Source organism: Astatotilapia calliptera, chromosome 5 (genome assembly GCF_964374335.1).
Source record: "Astatotilapia calliptera chromosome 5, fAstCal68.1, whole genome shotgun sequence".
In the NCBI taxonomy this organism is placed as follows: domain Eukaryota; kingdom Metazoa; phylum Chordata; class Actinopteri; order Cichliformes; family Cichlidae; genus Astatotilapia; species Astatotilapia calliptera.
Window position 1 is genome coordinate 27,756,485 of NC_137426.1, and position 21,943 is coordinate 27,778,427.

The 21,943-nt window shown below is 48.7% G+C and overlaps 1 long non-coding RNA gene across 1 annotated transcript; it reads left to right on the top strand.

The window, feature by feature from the left end:
- The first annotated feature begins 15 nt into the window (after positions 1-15).
- Positions 16-20,891, top strand: LOC113022800 (uncharacterized). Its single transcript, XR_013909307.1, has 2 exons — positions 16-696; positions 19,966-20,891. It is a non-coding gene; the product is annotated as an uncharacterized LOC113022800 (long non-coding RNA).
- Positions 20,892-21,943: the final 1,052 nt, after the last annotated feature.

Sequence of the window (21,943 nt, forward strand, 5' to 3'; positions counted from 1 at the left end):
AAAATGTAACATCTTCATGGAAGAGCCGAACAGGAACATAGTTCAGTGTTATGGTTATGCACCCTCCTGAATGCTTAGTGTTTCCTTCTCTCCCTATTAAAACAACTTAACCATCCTTGATAACTGTAATAACTTAGATTGTGTATATTTGCAGTATTAACTTGTTGTCAAATGTTTCTGATCACCCAAACACACGTTGATTTAACTATCTGACTAGTCAAATTAGGAGTGATAAAGCAGGGAGACAAGGAAAACATTCATGTTGATGGGCCTTTAGGAATGAACTTAACTAATGGTTAAATGAACTGAACCCCACTGAACGGGGATTAACAACTTTACACAGCTTCCTGCCTACACTTAGTCTGTGTGGTGCCTCACTCAGGACTACATAGAACGCGGAAGTGTTAGTGCAAGTAGTCCAATGGACAACTTCCTTGCGGCTATTCAAATTAGCCACACCATGGGATGTAAGGAGCTCTCTGATTGGTTGGACAGATACATGCTGCCTGCCTGGATTTTTCTAGCTCATAGCTTCGCCCTGCTAAGAAGCATGTGTGCTTGTACAAAGGCCGTTCAGCCTCAGGATGTACACTCGGCTCGACACGGATATGTGAAGAATGAAGGGACCCTGCAGCGCAACGGAGAGCCCAACCTCTGACTGAGTGCCTGTTTTCGCAGTCTGACCACCTGTTGAAGGTAACGTGCTAACATGGCTAACGCTAGCATCACCTTTTGTGGCCCCGTTATTTTAAGGTCGCAGCTGTACGAGCTAGCTACGTGTTTTGTGAACTGCTGTGCTCTTCACAAATAAAGCTGGAAGCAGCTAAGACTATTAGAACCAGCACTGAGCCCTGTTACATTTATACAGTGTTAGAGCAATGGCTGCAGCCTACAGCCTTTAAACTAGAGATTAAAATGCTGACAGTAAACTCGTCAGTCCAGATGTTACCACATTACTCTATGGTACTTAGAGTTAAAACAACTGAGACAGGCTGATTAAAATAACAGCTGTCAGTTCTCTCATTCCTTATATTAAGACTGGAGACCACACTACTGATTTCAGTTCATTTAATATTTGAGTCCACAGATTCATTCTCAACTGGACATAAACAATGATCAAAGGTTGTATATATTGTAACGACCGTGGGTTAGTGGAGCTAAACTGGCTAAACTGCTCACTAGCTAAAACGGCTAGCGGGGCGCTAGCGGCTATCGCTACACTTCACAGCGAGTGGAGAGCACTCGTGCCTCATACACCGCACGACCCCGAGCGTCTCAGCAGCAGACTGATAATCCCCAAATGATCCAGCAGGAGGCAGTAGTGGTTCACACCAGTCATTTATTTGCTGTATTTTTCACACCACGTAACACTGCTGACACCGAACCCCTATCACGCTCCCACCACATAGAGTCGCGGTGTCAGCCAACTATGCCAATTCACCCCCCTCCACAGAACACACATCAACTTCACTGTGGCTTACATTAACATAACACTAACACAACATGCAAATCAACACATATGAACTAGCAGAACGATAGAAACACAGAGACAACACAATACCCAGAATGCACCTGGCTAACAACCCCAGCCAGGTCATTACACAGCCCCCTCCCAAAAAGGTTTAGTGTCCCCACAACCTTAACTGTCCACAATGTAGTCCAGCAAATGTCCGGGCCGGCGTCGAGTACGCTTCGGCCTCGACTGGGAATCCATGGCGACCCCCTCCGGGCCGGGCGTAGGGGGCGAGGAGTCCCCAGGCTGCACACCAGCCTGCGGGTTGGGGGCAAGCGGATGGTATGGCGCCAGCCGGTCCTTGTGTAGCACCACCCGCCTTCCCCGCCCCGGCATCCGGACTCTGAAGACCACCTCCGACAGCTGCTCCAGGATTTCGCCCGGGCCTTGCCAGTGGCTCATGAGCTTGGGGGTCAGCCCCCGCTTCCTCTGGGGGCAGAACACCCAGACCCGATCTCCGGCCCCCAGCATAGGACCGTGCGCACGGGTATCATACGCCCGTTTCTGGCGGGCCCCGGCTCCCTCCAATGTCCGTCTTGCCAGTTGATGCACCGTGTGCAACCGCTCCCTGAGCCGCCGGAAGTAGTCCATCTCTGGTCCACCAGCAATCTCCGGCTCAGGGGGCGCTCCGAACACCAAGTCCACCGGGGTCCGGAGCTCCCTTCCGAACATCAACGCCGCAGGAGTACACTGACTTGACTCCTGCACTGCTGTTCGATATGCCCACAAAACAAGGGGCAGGTGTTGGTCCCAGTCCCTCTGATGTTGGCTGGTCAGGATGGCCAGCTGGGTGGCCAACGTGCGGTTGAACCGCTCAACCAGACCATCGCTCTGAGGATGAAGGGGGGTGGTCCTCGTTTTTCTCACCCCCAGCCTCCGACACACTTCTCCCAGCACCTGGCTCTCAAAGTTCCTCCCTTGGTCGCTATGGAGCTCCTCCGGTACACCAAACCGCGTGAACATCTCATCCACCAGAGTCCGCGCCGTCGTCACCGCACTCTGGTCCGGCACCGCGTACGCCTCTGGCCACTTTGAGAAATAATCCATCGCGACCAGGACATACCGGTTGCCGGCATCAGTCACAGGGAATGGACCCAGGATATCCACTCCAATCCGCTCCATTGGCGCCCCAACTAGGTATTGCTGCAATGGGGCATGGGAGCGCTGGCTGGGACCTTTCTGCGCCGTGCAGTCGTCACAGCAGTGGACGTGGATCTCCACGTCCTGACGACACCCCGGCCAGTAGAACCGCCGTCTCAGCCGTCGCAACGTCTTGCCATTCCCAAAATGGCCAGTACCTGCAGCCCCATGGACCCAGCGGAGGACCTCAGGCCGCAAGGCCCGGGGAACCAGGAGCTGGAGTATGTCGCCTCCCCCGTCTGGCGCTCGCCACCGCCGGTAGATTACACCGCCATGGAGCTCCAGGCTGTTCCACTGGGAGTACAGCGACTTTGTCTCGGGCCCTTGGGAAGACACGGCGGACCAGTCTGGCCGTGTCCCTGCCTCCATCCAGTCCCTCACCATCTCCAGCGCTGGATCGCTCACCTGGTGCTGCTGTAGCTCCGCCGCGGTGAAAGGTTCCTGCCCTTCACCCACACCCTCAGGTTCTGCTGCTGCCGATGTCGGACCCCGGTCCAGCTCCTCCATGCGCCTGCAGTACCGGCACTCATCCGCAGAACAGGGGCGCCTGGACAGGGCGTCAGCGTTGGCGTGTTGCCGCCCTGGTCGGTGCTGGGCCTCAAAGTCGTACTCTTGTAGTATTTCCAGCCACCGGGCCACCTGACCCTCTGGCTGGCGAAAGTTCAGCATCCAGGTTAGGCTGGCGTGGTCTGTCCTGAGCAGGAACTTAGTGCCCAGGAGGTAAGGTCGGAAGTGACGAACCGCCAGGACCACAGCCAACAGCTCACGCCGGGTAACACAGTAATTCCTCTCGGCCCGGCTGAGGCTGCAGCTGTAGTATGCCACCACTCGCTCCTCAGCCTCTCCCCTCTGGGAGAGCACCGCTCCGACCCCCACGTTGCTGGCGTCGGTGTCCAAAATGAAAGGCTGGCTGGGGTCAGGATACGCCAAGACCAGGGCACTCACAAGGGCAGTTTTCAGCTGCTCGAAAGCCGTTGCACAGCCCTCCGTCCAACCAAACCGCTGACCCTTGTTTGTCAACTGATGCAAGGGGCTAGCGACGGTGGCAAAGTCTTTTACAAACCTCCTGTAATAGGAGGCCAGCCCCAGGAAGCTTCGTAGCTCGGCGACGTTCGATGGGGTAGGCCAGTCCCCCACAGCAACCACCTTCTCGGGGTCAGTAGCCACCCCCTGTTCGCTCACCACATGTCCCAGGAACTTCACCTGGCGAGCAAGAAGGTTGCACTTGGCCGGGTTCAGCTTTAGTCCGGCCCCGCGGATGGCAGTCAGAACCTCTCGTAGGTTGGCCACGGCCTGTTCAAAGTCCTTAGCATGAGTCAGCAAGTCATCCAAATAGACCACGCAGCGGGCACGGGGAATGTCTTTGAGGACCCTTTCCATTAACCTTTCGAACGTGGCTGGTGCATTGCATAGTCCAAAAGGCATCACCTTAAACTGCCACAGTCCTTGCCCTATGGTGAATGCAGTCTTGGGCCGCGCCTCGGCAGCGAGCTCCACCTGCCAGTACCCACTGCGGAGGTCTAGCGAGCTGAACCAACTGGACCCAGCGATGTAATCCAGTGCGTCATCGATGCGAGGTAACGGGTAAGAGTCCTTGCGGGTGACCGCGTTCAGACGCCTGTAGTCCACACAAGGGCGCCACCCCCCTGTTTTCTTCCGCACCATAACCATAGGTGCGGCCCATGGACTATCCGAGGGTTCAATGACGCCATTAGCTGCCATCTCTTTTATCAGTCCCTCGGCAGCTTGGCGTTTGGCGAGGGGCAGGCGGTGGGGCCGCAGCCGGATTGGAGCAGCTGCTCCAGTGTCTATAGTGTGTTGCACCAGGCCCGTCCTTGTGCAGTCCTCTTCCCTGGCGGCGAAAGTGTCCATAAACTCTGCCAAGAGGCTCTGCAACTGCTGCTGCTGTGTCGCACTGAGGTGCACCCCACTTCGCCGCCCAAGCTCCTCTACTGCCGCGACAGTCTCAGGTGACGGGGAGACTGCCGAGCTAGGCGGCGACTCTGGCTGCGGGATGTTGGCCCTGCTTACGTCCACCCCCTGGGTCCTCTTCCGCACCCTTGCCGCCCTCGGCCCCTGGCTGTGGCATGGAGCTGCGGGGCGTAAGGGCTTTGGGGGTGCTGGTGGGGTGGGGGTCTGTCCCTGGCTACCGCGGCCCACTTGAAGCTGCACGGTCTCAGCACCAAGGTGGATGGCAACTCCCGGTACATCGACCCGTGCCCCCCAGTGGGCCAGCAAGTCCAGTCCAACAATGCACTCGTCTGTTATGTCGGCAAGCCAGAACTCATGGTTCACACTGTTCGTTCCCACCACCACCTGCAGAGTCTTTTTCCCCGGCATCACGGTCTTTTCTCCTGTGACAGTGTACAACGCTGTGTGAGTAGGGGTCCAGTCTTTTGGCAATGAGCCACCCGTCTCCGGGAGCACCCCCCTTCGCAGCAAGCAGATGGTGGACCCCGTGTCTACCAGGGCCCGGCAAGACCGTCCATCAACTATACAGTCCAGGTACAGTCCACGGGTGGACCCACAGCGGCCCACCACGGGATGAGTGTCATGGAGAGGGTTTAACGATTGGGGTGGGGGTTCCCTCACTGTCCCACCCCGTGGCCGTTTCCCGTCGGTGATGTCACTCGGCTCCGAGGACTAGGTGCGGGACAGTTCCGGGCAAGGTGACCAGGTTCCCCGCACCGATAACAGCAGTCCGTCCGGCGCCTCCGACGTGGAACTGCCTCTGATTGGGCTCGTCTGGCCTCCTCCTCCTCATCCGACTGGGACGCGTTCATCTCTCGCTCGACCATCCTGACCGATCGTCGGGTCCCTGGCTCGCCCCGCAGCACCTCCTCAGCCCGCTCAGCCTCCCTCAGTGCCTCCTCCAGGTCTCGGGGGGATGACAGCCGGACATGCTGTCGCAGCCTCTCCGGTGTGAGGCCCCTCAGGAAGGCGTGGAGACCCAGCTCCTCTCGTGCCGCTCCTGGGAATGTCGGGTAGCCCCGTCGGGCATAGAGGCGGACGTCCGCAGCAAAGGACCCCAGGCTCTCTCCCTCGCGTCGGCGTCGGCAAGCCAGCTCCTCCCTGCTCTGTTCGGCTGGTGGTCTCTGTCCAAACCGTCTGCCGAGCGCCGTGGTCAAGGCCCGGAGGTCGCGCTGCTCCTCTGGGGGCAGGTCCAGCAGAACCTGGAGCGCTGGGCCCTCCAGTGCAAGCGCCAGGTGGGTGGCAGTCTCTTCTTGACCCCACCCGTTGTGAGTGGCAGCCAGCGTGACTTGGGCCAGATACGGCTCCAGCTGCGTCGCCCCAGTGTAGTGCTGTAGCTTAGCAGCCGTCCTGCCAGGAAGCTGTGGTGCGGCCCCAGGAATCCCCTCCCGTCGCAGGGAGAGCAGGGGGTGGCTGTTCCGGGGCGCGCTGTGGCCCTCTGGCCGCCCCAGCTCGGGTCTTCTCCGCTGGGTCTCGGCAGCCATGCTTTCCAGAAGCGAGCTGTTGTCTCGGATTACGCGCTCTAATTCGCCTATGGTCGGCTCCATAGTGTCTGCTAGACACTCATGAATCCCACTTCTGACACCAATTGTAACGACCGTGGGTTAGTGGAGCTAAACTGGCTAAACTGCTCACTAGCTAAAACGGCTAGCGGGGCGCTAGCGGCTATCGCTACACTTCACAGCGAGTGGAGAGCACTCGTGCCTCATACACCGCACGACCCCGAGCGTCTCAGCAGCAGACTGATAATCCCCAAATGATCCAGCAGGAGGCAGTAGTGGTTCACACCAGTCATTTATTTGCCGTATTTTTCACACCACGTAACACTGCTGACACCGAACCCCTATCACGCTCCCACCACATAGAGTCGCGGTGTCAGCCAACTATGCCAATTCACCCCCCTCCACAGAACACACATCAACTTCACTGTGGCTTACATTAACATAACACTAACACAACATGCAAATCAACACATATGAACTAGCAGAACGATAGAAACACAGAGACAACACAATACCCAGAATGCACCTGGCTAACAACCCCAGCCAGGTCATTACAATATGATGAATTCATCAAATCCCAGCCTCTAACACAGTGCGCTGAATCTTAGCTTTGAATGTCCAGTATATTCTAATCAATGCAATTTAAGCATTCACTGAACCTACAGTATCTACACCTGTGTGGCAAAGACACAGATAATGAAATTTAATTATTAATACAATTAGGGCTGGGCGATATGGCCTAAAATCCATATCTTGATATAATTTGAAGCATGTGCGTAACGATAAATATCGCGATATATTCTTTTTTCTGTATAACGTAGTTTCCACACTATAAGGCACACTTAAAATCCTTTAATTTTCTCAAAAATCGAGTGTGCCTTATGTATGAATTCTGGTTGTGCTTACTGACCTCGAACTGATTTTGGCGAGCAGAAATCTGCTAAAAATGTTTTGATTGATTGTCAGAGCATTACGGCTGCCGTAGTGAGAAGCTTCGCGGAGTAATCTGGGTCCAAAACTCCATCCCTTTCAGGTCCCAAAGTCAAACGAACACTGAGAGTTAAAAACGATCTAAATTCTTTAATCTTTAATAAAATCATCAGTGTTGCTGCTTTAGCAGGTGTAACAATCAAGTTTAACATCCATGCATCCATGAAAACAGAAGTTATTAAATTTAACGGAGTTAGAAGTTAACAGGAAGTTAGCTCGCTAGTTTCCACCTAAACAAGACATACCATGTTCTGACTGAGAGATTTTTGAAACTAAGTAAAACTTACAGCTCTGCTGTCACTTCCAACATAAATGAAGACAGGAAACTAAACAGCAGTGGCGTTTGCAGGGTTACTGAAGTTGGACTACCTGGTATATAATGTTGTGCTACGTGATTGCTAGCGACACAGCTATGTTAGCATAACATTAGCACAGTGAAGCTGGAGGATGAACGCCAACTTTTTTTCCACTCGATAAAAGTTAACGTGAGGGATTCTGGTGGTTAGGGACAAATGCAATCGCATAGCAGGATGCTATACACGGGCCAAACTTCAGTCAGGAGAACAACTGAGATTATTCATCCACAATACAAGGTTAGTTATTAATATACTGCAACAACATGGGAATAGAACAGCTGCGAAAGAATTCAACATTAATGAATCGCTACCTTATCGTGGTGGAGGGGTTTGTGTGTCCCAGGGATCCCAGGGGCTATGTTGTCTGGGGGCTTTTGCCCCCTGGTAGGGTCTCCCATGGCAAATTGGTCCTGGGTGAGGGACCAGACAAAGAGCGATTCAGAAGACCCTTATGAAAAGAACATCGAGGGAACAGTTTACCCTGCCCAGGATAGGGTTACCGGGGCCCCGCCCTGGAGCCAGGCCCAGGGAGGGTTCCCGAGAGCGAGTGTCTGGTGGCCGGGCCTTACTCCATGGGGCCCGGGTGCATTGTGTGCCGGGTGGCGGCCAGGAGTGGAGGCCCTGGCAGACTGACCCCCGGCTGCCAAGACTGGCAATAGGGACATGGAATGTCACCTCTCTGGTGGGGAAGGAGCCTGAGTAAGTGCGTGAGGTTGAGAGGTACCGGCTAGATATAGTCGGGCTCACCTCTACGCATGGCTTGGGCTCTGGAACCAGTCTCCTGGAGAGGGGCTGGACTCTGTCTCAGTCTGGAGTTGCCCCTGGGGAGAGGCGGCGGGCTGGGGTGGGTATTCTAATATCCCCTCAGTCTTGCTGCCGGTACGTTGGGGTTTTTCTCGGTGGATGAGAGGGTTTGTTCCCTGCGCCTTAGGGTCGGGGAATGGGTCCTGACTGTCATCTGCGCTTATACGCCGAGTGGCAGTTCGGAGTACCCAGCCTTCTTAGAGTCCCTGGGGGGGGGTGCTGGAAGGTGCTCCACCTGGAGACTCTGTTGTCCTGCTGGGAGACTTCAATGCTCACATGGGTAACGACAGCGAGACCTGGAGGGGCGTGATTGGGAGGAACGGCCTCCCTGATCTGAACCCGAGCGGTAGGGCTGAACGATATATCACATTTGCGATAATATCGCGACATGATCAAGTGCAATTTTCTAACCGCAAAGGCTGCGATTATACTGTGGACATGTCCAAATTCATGGGCTGCATCCTCCTGAGGCCGCATTTGTAGACCGATTACGTCACAGCGACGCGCCGAAGGCTGTCCAAATTCGTAGACTCCTCCGAATGTAGCCGACAAATGCGTCCTCCTTTTCCCCGAATTTGAAGGATGGGTCGGGTGTGTCCTTCGTGGCCTACCATATTCCAGAATTCACAGCACGGTCCAGCCAAACTCCAGTTTCCAACAATGGCGGCCGCTACTAAGTTTTAAAATTACTCATACTAATCTTTCTGGGTCACAAAATAAACTTTTAACATATTTTCAGGCGAGAAAGTAGTTGTGTAAACATCAAATATCTGCTCGGTTTATCAAGATATCGCATATTTGCAAAAGTGCTTCGACGTTTTAGGAGGCGTCTGCTACCCACCAGCTCGATAGCTAGCCGGGAGCTCGAGGGTTACTGATGCGGCCGAGAACGGCACAACTCCCGGCACATCATTTTCAGATCACCGCGGACTTTCGCTGCTCGGGTTAAACGTAATATATAAGTCACTTAGACAACCTAAAAATGTTATTGTTGGGCTTTTTTCAGTGTTTTGTTTGTTCGTGATTAAATCGGTTTGGCTGAGATTAAAGTTATTAGATTAGATAAAATAAAACTTTATTAATCCCCCGGGTGGGTTCCTCCTTGGTTTTCACACAGCTGACTAAACGTCAAACAGAAAACTTATTAAACAGAAGTATGAGACAGTCGAGAATTTACACCAGTGTCTGGTTATATTTTAGATAGCAAGAAGCAGACGGCCGAGTTTATTAAGCTCCACCGAGACAGCAGTGACGCTAATCAGAAGGCTAGACCGTCCAATTTCATGGCCGTTTACTTCCGGCCTACCCGACCGTCTGAGGACCAGTGCGGCCTCTTCAGCTTTGCCTCTGCCACTTGAAGATGTCGTGAAGACAGAGTTGAATAGTTACCTGTTGACCCCTGTCATTGACGGAGAGGATGATCCCTTAGCCTGGTGGAAGGTGCACAACATTCACTTTCCACGACTGTGCAAGATGGCCCGCAAATATCTGTGTGTGCCAGCCACAAGTGCCCCCTCAGAGCGTCTGTTCAGCACTGGAGGGAATATAGTGACCTGCACTCGCTCATCCTTAAAGCCAGCAAAAGTAGATATGCTGGTCTTCCTAGCAAAAAACCTGTGAGCTAGGATGATTATGGCTAGCTGAGCCATACTCATTGTTTATACAATTGCTATTATGTTTGCACTTTATGTCAAATCAAATCAAATCACTTTTATTGTCACATCACATGTGCAGGTACATTGGTACAGCACATGTGAGTGAAATTCTTGTGTGCGAGCTTCACAAGCAACAGAGTTGTGCAAAATACAATAATGTAAACAAGCAAAATACAAGAATGGCTACATCTGAAACTAATAAATATATGTACAATATATAATAGTATATGCATTTCTGGATGTGTATACTAAATATTTTTCTACACGTGTGTGTGTGTGTGTGTGTGTACACATATTTTACAAATTAAATAGAGTAAACAATAAATAAAATATATAAAAATGTGTAATGTTACTGACTGCAGAGATCAGTAAGATGTGTGCATTTTTTATTTATTAGTTTTATTTATTTAATATTATTTTTTAATTTAATGACTGTCTAGTAGTTCACAGATGTCGAAAAACTGAGTGTGGTAAAGCCACCGATTTTTTTTTATGTATATTTCTGCAATCTGCACATTGCACTGACTTTCTTTTTTTTTTTTTTTTTTTTTTGAAACGATGATTTATTGATTTTGTCAGAACAACACGAACAGCAACAAGTCAGCACAGCCAAGCACAAAAAAACAAAAAAAAACAAAGCAAATGCAGGTATATGAGTTACCAGTACACACGCCTGGGACAAAATATGTAAAGCGTTTCACATTCGAAGTAAAGGGAAACAATAGAAAAAAAAAGAAAAAAAAAAAGGGGGGAAAAACACAGACATTAATCAGTGTGTTTAAAAACAAACTGCGAGTCCCCTTTATGTAATAGCACAGTAAGGTCATGAGGTAGGTGATCAAGCAGAGGCTGCCATATGCTACAGAATGCATTACAATTGCCCTTTATGATGGCACTGAGGCGCTCCATCGGCAGCACCCTGAGCAGTTCTCTGTACCACTGTGTAACAGTAGGGGGCCGTCTCTGAATCCATTGAAACAGTACACATCGCCTCGCCAAATGTAAAAGTTTACTTAACAAAAGCATCTGTACAGAAGACAGAGAGAGCCCTTCTATAGATAGACCCAGAACGAACAGCATAGGGTTCAGTGGGATCGTTCGGTGGAAAATAGAGCAAAGCTCTATAGCAATATTCTTCCAAAATCTAGTAATTAAAGGACATTGCCATATGCAGTGGTAATAGGTCCCTACAGCCGTATTGCACTTCACACAAAGAGCAGAAATCTGAGGGTGAATTTTATTTAGGAACTCCGGCGTACGCTGTAGTCTATGTAAGATTCTGTACTGGCTTTCCTTTAGTCTGTTACAGGGAAACAATTTCATGGCAGATCTGAAAGTTTTGGACCATGCTTCCGCACCAACCTGAGCTTCGAGGTCGGTTTCCCACCGAACCCTGGCCTTATCAGTGGTTATAAAGTTCAAAGACAACAATTTCCCATAACAAAGAGAAATAAATTTCTTTTTTGTAGTCATTTCCTCGTTAACTTTGAGAAGAAAGCTTTCAACAGGGTTCAAAACTGGTTGATTGGCTGGAAATTTAAGGGAGTTCACATAATGCCTTACTTGCAGGAATCCAAAGAAGTGTTTCTGTGGTAAATTATACTTAACTTGAACTTGATTAAAGGCCATAAAACTACCCCTTTCGAACAGATCACAAATAAATCTTATACCTTTAGAATACCAATCATCAAATATATTAATGCCAATACCCGGGGGGAAAGCTTTATTCCTAGTTAGAGGCTGCAGTGCACTAGAGAAACCTCTTCTTCCGACGTGGGCAGTAATATTACGCCAAACCTTTAAAGTGGGCATCAAGACGGAATTAGTTCTGACACCAAGAGGGAGGTCCGCCAGGTCAGTGGATAAGAGACTAAGAGGTGAGAGAGGGTCACAGCACCAGGCATCTACCGATGGTTCGCCCCGGTGAAGGAAGGAATGTAACCACCCTGAGATTATTTGTGCATGGCAAGCCCAGTAGTAATATAAAAAGTTAGGCAGTGCCTGACCCCCCTCATCCGTGGGCAGTTGTAAAATCTGTATCTTTAGTCTAGATTTCTTCCCACGCCATATGAATTTAGAAAGACATCCCTCAATCTCTATGAATGTTTTTCTGTTGATCCTGAGAGGCAACATTTGAATGGGGTATAATATTCTGGGTAGCACAGTCATCTTGATTAAACTTATTCTACCCGTCCAAGACAGGGGGAGGTCAAACCACCTATTGAGGTCATTCTTGATTGAGGCCACAATCGGCTTGAAGTTCAACTTGTACAACTCCGCTGTGTCTGCGGACACCCTGATACCTAAATATGTGAAACCTGTGGTCGACCACCTGAAAGGGAAATTAGGAGGAGCGTCCCACCTCCCCCCGTCACCCAGTGGCAAAGCTTCAGATTTATCATAATTTATCTTATACCCTGAGAAGAGGCCAAATTGGTTGATGATATGTGTCAGTGCAGGAATAGAAGTTTCTGGCTTAGTGAGAAAGAGCAACACGTCATCTGCATAAAGGGAAATCCTGTATTCAGTATTCGACAAGGTCACCCCACAGATCTCAGGATCAGTTCTTATAGCCTCTGCCAGTGGCTCCAAAGCAAGTGCAAACAACAGGGGAGAGAGGGGGCATCCTTGCCGCGTTCCCCTACCCAGTGGGAAGACATCCGAGACCGAGCCATTAACCAAGACCCTTGCAGCTGGGGCCCCATACAGCAGTTTGACCCACTTGACAAATTCAGATCCCAAACCAAACCTGTCCAAAACATCAAATAGATACTCCCACTCCACCCGATCAAATGCTTTCTCAGCATCCAAAGAGATCGCAAGAGCCCTATAATTGGTGTTCTGAGAGAACTGCGCAACATTTATGAGTCGGTGGACATTGGAGCGGGAGTACCTATTCTTGACGAATCCCGTCTGGTCAGGCTTTATCAGAACCGGCAGAACCTCCTCCAAACGTCTGGATAAAATTTTGGACAGAATCTTACAATCCACACTAAGTAGACTTATAGGTCTGTAGGATGTACACAGATCCGCGGGTTTATCCTTCTTTAAGATCAGGGATATATGGGCAAGGTTTAGGGTGGGTGGAAGCACGCCCCTCTCAAGAGATTCTGTATACATTCCCAACAAAGGACCCGCCACATGTTTGGCCATTTTTTTATAAAACTCTGGCCCAAACCCATCAGGGCCCGGAGCCTTCCCACTCTGTAAGGATTTAATTGCATCCAAGACCTCCTGCACCCTGATAGGGCTGCATAGATCCAATCGACTTTCCTCTGACAGTATAGGGAGGTTAACAGTGTCAAGAAACAGTTTCCTGGCGTCTACAGTATTTTGACACTCAGGGGAATATAAGTCTTGATAGAACTCTTTCATTATTTTGCTGATAAGTTTAGCCTCAAACTGTAAGACACCTGCCTTATCTTTTAGAGAGGGTATTGCATAAGAGCCCCGTTTCCCTTGGGCAAGTCGGGCGAGCAAGCGTCCAGGTTTGTTGCCTGATTCAAATAATCTATGCTTCGCATAGAATATTGCAGTTTCCGCTTTCTGAGTTAACAGTTGGTCCAGGGCCGATCTAGCTGCATCCAACTTCCGAAGCACAGAAATGGACGAGGATTTCTTAAACTCCCTCTCCAAGTCAGTGATATCGCGTTCAAGCACTAATTGTTTGGCTAAGTTGCTCTTCTTTTTTGCCGAGGTAAAAGAGATAACGGAGCCCCTGAGAAATGCCTTACCCGCCTCCCATAGAGTAGAAGCACTAACCCCCGGTAAGTCATTTGTAGAAAGATAGAGTTCCCACTGATCTTCTAAATACTTTACAAATTTAGGGTCACTAAGGAGAGCTGGGTTTAGCCGCCAATGTCTAGACGAAGGGTCATAATAAGGTGGTGATAGCTCCATTGAAACTGATGAGTGGTCCGAAAGCGCACATGTGTGGATCAAACAGCCCCGGGTTCTGTCAAGGACAGATCCAGAAACAAACATGTAGTGAATTCTGGAAAAGGAAAAATGGGGGCGTGAGAAAAATGTGAAGTCCTTCACATGTGGATTACAAACTCTCCAAGCATCAAAGAGACCAAGATCTGAACAGAGGTCCGTTGTAGCCTTTGCCATTTTTGAAGATGGTTGAGATTTTGGTGGATTATAATCAGTTTCAGGATTCAAGCCACAGTTAAAATCCCCACCAATTATTACGTGGTTCGGACACACAGGGGAGGCTTTTGCCAGAAAATTTGAATAGAACGATCTATCAAAAGTATTTGGTGCATAAACACTTCCCAATAGAATTAATTCCCCATATAGAAGCCCAGTAATCAAAATAAATCGTCCGTCCGTATCCCTTACAATAGTATGTAGCGTGAATGGTAGATTTTTATGGACCAATATTGCGACGCCTCTACTTTTAGAGTTAAAGGAGGAATAATAAATTTGTCCCACCCAATCACGTTTGAGTTTTAGGTGTTCGGAATCTGTGAGGTGAGTCTCTTGCAGTAATGCAATCTGCACTCTATCTTTTTTGAGTAAGGAAATTATCTTGCGCCTCTTAATGACGTGGTTAATTCCCTTGACATTAAGAGTAATAATTTTAGTGTTACTCATTGCAAAAGTAATCTGTCATTGGACAAGAATCGTCAACCCAAGGCAAACAGAAAGAGCCATCATAATAAAAGACATGTGAAAGACTTAACCCATGGCCTGAACCGGCCGTGCTGACATGAACAAAACCATCACAAAAAGATGGCAAAGGAACCTTCACCCACACAACAAATTGCATACAATAACAGAGTTAAGATAAACGTCAAGGTATCACGGACTAAAAACAGACAAACAAGAAACAATAAAAATGAAAATGCCACCCACCGGGTGGTGTCACAAGCCCAGTGCAGCCAAAAGAAGTTTCACTCCACGGGAGAGAAGGAGAGAGAAGACAAGAAAAAGAGAAAAAAACAAAAACAAAGCAAAACCCCGCCCCCGCTCCCCAAACCTGAATGGAATCGGGTTACTGTCAGTTGTGAATCAAAATTAGAGACTGAGTAAACAATTAGGCTATTTTCCCCGTTAAACCGTCTCTGCCTCCTCAAACTGCGTTAAACGCTGCGGACTCAGGCGTCCAATGACACGGTCCCAGTTAAGTCCGGCAGTGCCACAGTTTGTACGGGGCAAGCATCTATTAATCCAGCGCATTGATGAAACTTTGTGCATCTTTAGGCGATTCAAACTTGTGCTCATTGCCATTGTAAGTCAGCACAAGCGTCGCTGGATAGCGCATCCTAAAGCGGATGCCCTTGTCGATTAAGGCACGGCAAGAAGCATTAAATCCCCGTCGTTTCTCACGGATCGCGTAGGAGAAATCCTGATGTATGAAGATCCGCTGCCCGTCGTGGTGGAGTTCGGGGGCCGCTTTCACTGCAGCCATAATCCGCTGTTTATCTCCGGAGTTGTGGAGCTTGATGATCACCGGCCTGGGGTGAGCACCCCGCGGGCCGAGGCCCCGGTGTGCGCGGTCAATTTTAATGCGGGCTTTACCCGCAGAGCTGTGTCCCGGCCCGAGTGTGGCAGGCAGCCAAGCCTCAAAAAACTGAGTAGGGCTCTCACCCTCCGCACCTTCTTTCAGGTTAATGATGCGAATATTGTCTGCTGCGGTTCTCTAAGTCGTCCAAACCTTTTGCCATAACCTTAATCCTCCCCTCCGCTTCAGCCAGCCTCCCCGCGAGGTCAGTCACCCCATCTTCCATATCTGAGATTCTCTGCTCTGCCTCCGTGACGCGTTTGGAGACGTTTTCCAGCGAGGACGAAATTTTCTCCAGTGTCCCCGACAGTGCAGACAGTTTTTGGTCAATTACCTCACTGATGCTATCGGTCACCTCGCGGACGAGAGTTGCGGTGTCCACCGGGGGCGAGGGCTGGTCGCCCATTGCTACTAGCATGTCAGTTTGGCTAGCATTGTTCATCACGACGGCCGTGGTCTTTCGAGATTGTATCTTCGTCTGCTTCGACATTATTTAACTTCCAAAAAGCGTATTTAGGACTGCTGAGTATTCCCAAAGCTCTCAGTCACTAGTTTAGGTAAAAATATAGACAGTAGTGCGCATTACACTGTGATAAGTACAGGTGGGAGCGGGAGCACAGTGAAAGCACGTCTTCTAGCCTACCATATTCACCGGAACTCGCCTGCACTGACTTTCATTTTAATGTTTACACCAGGGTTCCTTGTCAGCACTTTATGCTCAGATGTTTGTAAGCTAAAAATAAACTATTGTGTATGTTCAAATATACTGTTGTGATTGAAGAAGTTAAATAAAAATGTCAGTCATCAATTCATGCATCACCTCATGTCATCATAACAGAGGTCTGTCTTCCAGGAAAGAACAGTTTAAAATTAATGTAATATAGTATTGGCCATACTATATGATGTATTGCTTGTCTTTGTTTAATAATACAGAAGACAAAGACCTTAAAAAATAATCGCATATCGCATCGCAATCGCAATATTGGGGCAAAAAATCGCAATTAGATTATTTTCCATAATCGTTCAGCCCTACCGAGCGGTGCTTTGTTATTGGACTTCTGTGCTAATCACAGTTTGGCCATAACGAACACCTTGTTCGAACATAAGAGTGTCCATAAATGCACGTGGCACCAGGACGCTCTAGGCCATAGGTCGATGATCGATTTTGTAATCGTATCACCAGACCTGCGACCATATGTTCTGGACACTCGGGTAAAGAGAGGGGCTGAGCTGTCAACTGATCACCACCTGGTGGTGAGTTGGATCAGGTGGCGGGGGAGGACGCTGGACAGACCTGGTGCACCTAAACGCGTAGTGAGGGTGTGCTGGAAATGTCTAGCAGAGGCCCCAGTCCGCGAGATCTTCAACGCACACCTCCGGCAGAGCTTCAACAGCATTCCGAGGGAGACTGGGGACATTGAGTCCGAATGGACCATGTTCAGCGTCTCCATTGCCGAAGCTGCTGCATTGAGCTGCGGACGCAAGGTGGTTGGTGCCTGCCGTGGTGGTAATCCCCGAACCAAATGGTGGACACCAGAGGTGAAGGGAGCCACCAGGCTGAAGGAGGAGTCCTATCAGGCTTGGTTAGCCTGTGGGACTCCGGATGCAGCCGACACGTATCGACAGGCCAAGCGGAATGCGGTTCGGGCAGTGGCTGAAGCAAAAACTCGGGTGTGGGAGGAGTTCGGAGAGGCCATGGAAAAAGACTTTTGGACTGCTTCGAAGAGATACTGGCAAACCGTCAGGCGTCTCAGGAGGGGAAAGCGGTGCTCTACCTGCACTGTGTATAGTGCTGGCGGAGCGCTGCTGATTGTCAGGCGGTGGAAGGAATACTTCGAGGACCTCCTTAATCCCACTGACACGTCTTCCGAGGAGGAAGCAGAGTCTGGGGATGAGGGGAATGACCCGCCAATTTCCGGGGGCGAGGTCACTGAGGCAGTTAAACAACTCCTCGGTGGCAGAGCCCCTGGTGTTGATGAGGTCCGCCCCGAGTTCCTGAAGGCTCTGAACGATGTAGGGCTGTCCTGGTTGACACGCCTCTGCAATGTTGCGTGGAGATCAGGGGCAGTACCCGTGGACTGGCAGACCGGGGTGGTGGTCCCCATCTTTAAGAAGGGGGACCGGAGGGTGTGTTCCAACTACAGGGGGATCACACTCCTCAGCCTCCCTGGGAAAGTCTATGCCAGGGTGCTGGAAAGGAGAGTTCGTCCGCTAGTCGAACCTCGGATACAGGAGGAACAATGCGGTTTTCGTCCTGGTCGCGGAACACTGGACCAGCTCTTTATCCTCTCGAGGATACTTGAGGGTGCATGGGAGTTTGCCCAACCAGTCTACATGTGTTTTGTGGACTTGGAGAAGGCATTCGAGCGTGTCCCTCGGGGTGTCCTGTGGGAGGTGTTGCGGGAGTATGGGGTGTCTGGCCCATTGCTACGGGCCATTCGATCCCTATACAACCATTGCAAGAGCTTGGTTCGCATTGCCGGCAATAAGTCGGACTCGTTCCCGGTGGGTGATGGGCTCCGCCAGGGCTGCCCTTTGTCTCCGGTTCTGTTCATAATTTTTATGGACAGGATTTCTAGGCGCAGCCAAGTGGCGGAGGGCTTTCGGCTTGGTGGCCTCAGAATCTCATCTCTGACTTTTGCGGATGATGTGGTTCTGTTGGCTTCATCGGGTGAGGGCCTCCAGCTCGCACTGGAACGGTTCGCAGCCGAGTGTGAAGCAGCGGGAATGAGGATCAGCACCTCCAAATCTGAGGCCATGGTTCTCAGCCAGAAAAGGGTGGAGTGCCCACCAGCTGAGGTGGTTCGGGCATCTGACCAGGATGCCCCCTGGGAGCCTCCTGGGTGAGGTGTTCCAGGCATGTCCCACCGGGAGGAGGCCCCGGGGCAGACCCAGGACACGCTGGAGAGATTATATCTCTCGGCTGGCCTGGGAACGCCTTGGTGTTCCCCTGGATAAGCTGGAGGAGGTGGCTGGGGAGAGGGAGGTCTGGGCCTCTTTGCTTAGGCTGCTGCCCCCGCGATCCGGCCTCGGATAAAGCGGATGAAGATGGATGGATGGATGTTACGGAAGTGGAGGAAGCGCAGTTTTTGGCTTTCCCCATATTTCAAAAGTGCTTCATCTCTTTGCTACGACTGTCATCCCGGCATAATTTGCAGATGATAATGGTTGTACCCGCTGCGATGCTTTCGACCAAAACAGGCGCAGCTTGATGACATCATCAACATGCGCTATCACGATAGAGCGGTATAGTCAAAATTAGGGCTGGGTATCGTCACTGATCTAGAATCGATTCAATTCCGATTCACAAGGTCCTGAATCGATTCGATCCACGATTCAATTCGATTCGATTCGATTTGAATCTGGGAAATTTTGACAGTCAGAAATATTATAATTCAGATCAGTACATTTACATATTTTTGTATCTATAAAAATTAAGCTGACACACGCAAGACTTTATCAAAGGTGTGAGCATCGCAGCAGAGGCCTTTGTGTCAAAGTAGCTGAAGATAAAACACAGAAAAACATGAAGGTGATTTTTCCTGGCCTGGATTTTATAAAAATATTCTGCAGTATATCAAAAATGAAAGAAAACCATTAATCAACACATGAACATTACCTCTGAAGTTACACGGCTAAGCATTTTGCATTTTGCATAATTTTAAAAAGTTTCAATTTGTTTAGTATTGAACAGCAGAAATTAGGTTTTCTTTTCGGAAGTAAGGAAAAGGAGGAAAAAACAGCGGCCGACAGCGCTGTAAATAACGGTAGACTTGTGCGTAACAAGCAAGCGAATAATGCAGAAAACAGATTTTTAGACGGGAAACTGTTCTTGAAGTACAGAGAGAGAGAGCTGTGCATCGTGGTCGAAGCAAAACAGTGAAAGTAAGAGTGAATACATGACGATGTTTATGTGAAGCGTAGTTTGGATCTTGTTTTGCTGCTGGTTCGGTCAATATTGTTTGGAGAGACATCAAACTAACAGCTTTAGAATCAGCGCATAAAGGGCGTGAACACAAAGCGCGGACCCGCCGACAGATCAGAATCAGCGAGCTGTCGGCTTTCAGCCCCGACCGTGTCCGTGCCATCGGGTGAGAAAGGTGACATCTCACTGATTCTGATCCGCGGGTCGCGCTGTGTGTTTAAGTCTTTGTGCAGAATCCGTGTTCCTGCTCTCATTTACTGTCTTAGCTGTTTGGTGGTTGTTGAAATTTTGTGAGGTTTAACCTGAGATTCTGGCATTTCGGGCAAAATAAATTTTATATTAAAAAATCGATTCAGGATTTTAATGAATCGATTTTACGTTATCCAAGCCAGAATCGATTTTAATCGATAAATCAATTATAAAAACCCACCCCTAGTCAAAATCTTTATCGTTGGCCAAATTTACATCGTTTCTATCGTATATCGTTTATATCGCCCACCCCTAAATACATTATGCATCATGAGAAATGAGAGGTCTTAAAGTAGTTAAATCTCTGCTGATAGTCTGGTTGTTTATATTTTCACGTTTTTGTGTCTGTAGGGCTGTTTGATGACGATTTGGACTCCTCTGGGAGATGAGGACACACCCACATCTGTTCCATACTGCAGCCGTTGATGGTGTTACAGCTCTGAGGCAGCTTTGGGCCATCAGACGTAGGGCTGGGCTATATCATACCGTTCACGATAATACCGGTGTAATTTTGGGCAACGATAGGAAAATGAAATACCGCGATAGAATATGGTAAAATGCGCATGGGCAGTGCCTATGTTTGCATACGCACATGGCAGAAAAAGCAGAATGAGAAGAGCGAAAGTGGATCGTTAAATGAAACGGATAAACCAGAATTGGTTTGTAAAAATGCTGCAACTTCAGTGGTGTGGCACTGGTTTAGCTTTCGTCCGTCAGATACACAAACAAAGCACTATTTTTGGTAGAGCATGCTAGCGGGCCGTCATTATTACCGTGTTGTTTGGAAAATACGGCACACTTAAAATCAATCATTTGATTTTTCTGAAAATCGACAGTAGTGCCCCTTGTAATCCCGTGTGCCTTTTGTATGAATTCTGGTTGTGTTTACTGACCTCGAAACGATTTTATGTGGTACACGGTGCTCGAAAATCTGTCGAATGTTTTAGTACAACTTTGCTAAGCTACGAAGCCGCACCGCTTGATGGATTGTCGGAGCATTACGGCTATCGTAGGCAGGAGCCTCGCGGAGTGATACGTACTGTGCTTCAACACAATATTACCGTATTGTGTGTGTATAACCTCTTTTTAAGTTTTGTGGATATTATACATGGTTATGCTGAGGATATGTCGGCCAATTTCCACTGGAAATGCCTTTTGGTTAAACTGTCAGCAAGGAATTTACATTTGCACTGTTAAATTTTTATATAACTTTAATGCACATAAAAAACAGCTGCTTGTTTAAGTGAAAATACATAAAGTTGTGGAGTTGTAAAGTATTTTGTCTAGTGTCAATTATATCGTCAGTTATATCGTTATCGCAAATTTTCAAATGTATATCGTGATAAATATTTTTGGTCATATCGCCCTGCTCTAATCAGACGCACACACTGGAAAACCAGCACCTGGACGTCATGCAGGACAGACGACCTCATCCTCTACTTAATCTCCTAATCTCTTTCTCCTTTAACACACAATTAAACTCACTCCAAAAGAGTGTAAACTTACTGAGGAAGTTTCTTAATTTGTACACATTTGTACTTTTACTTGTTTTCTGAGTTATATTTAAGAAGAGTAAAGTTATTCACATAAAGTTTTTATTCTTCTGTATTTATTCTTTTGTATCATGTACCACAGTCATACTGAACTTTACAGACCTGGTGAATTGGAGAAAAAAAAATCATATATATATATATACACATGAATGAATCATTTAGCTTCAGTAGTATTTCTATTCATCTTATGAATTCCAGTCTAATGGCAATTCACTGTTTAAGTTTGGTCTTAAACTCCAGAGAATACCAACTGGTTCAACAATCTTTCTATCTTATTATTTGCAAAACGGTTTTCTTCTGAGAGATGCTCCTGAGGCTGAAATTGAGCCCAGAGAAACAACAACAAAGTTTAGTTCCTCTGGATTTTCCATGGAAAATTATTTTATCACTCATCCAGGTGACTTCTCCAGTGTCACGGATGAGTGATGAATATATCTCCCACTGGAAATCATTGTGTCCAGTCAATCGACTTTTTTAAGGGGAGCTGTTAAATGCTGTGCTCTTGAGGACAATGAGTTTTAACTTGCAGCACAACACAAAGCTGCCATACTGGATCAACGATCAAAACACTTAATTGAGAAAAATTAAGTCAAAATGTAATATCCTCATATGATGACACATCACACATGACCCAGCATTGTTCTAAGAATGCAAACTTTCTTATTGGAAGTTTCCACAGCTGCCAGAAAGCGACAGATTTCTGGCTGGTCTTAATGAGTAGTCGTTGCTCTCTCGTTTTCTCTGGAATTGCTGCACGGAGGATGTAACACCAATGA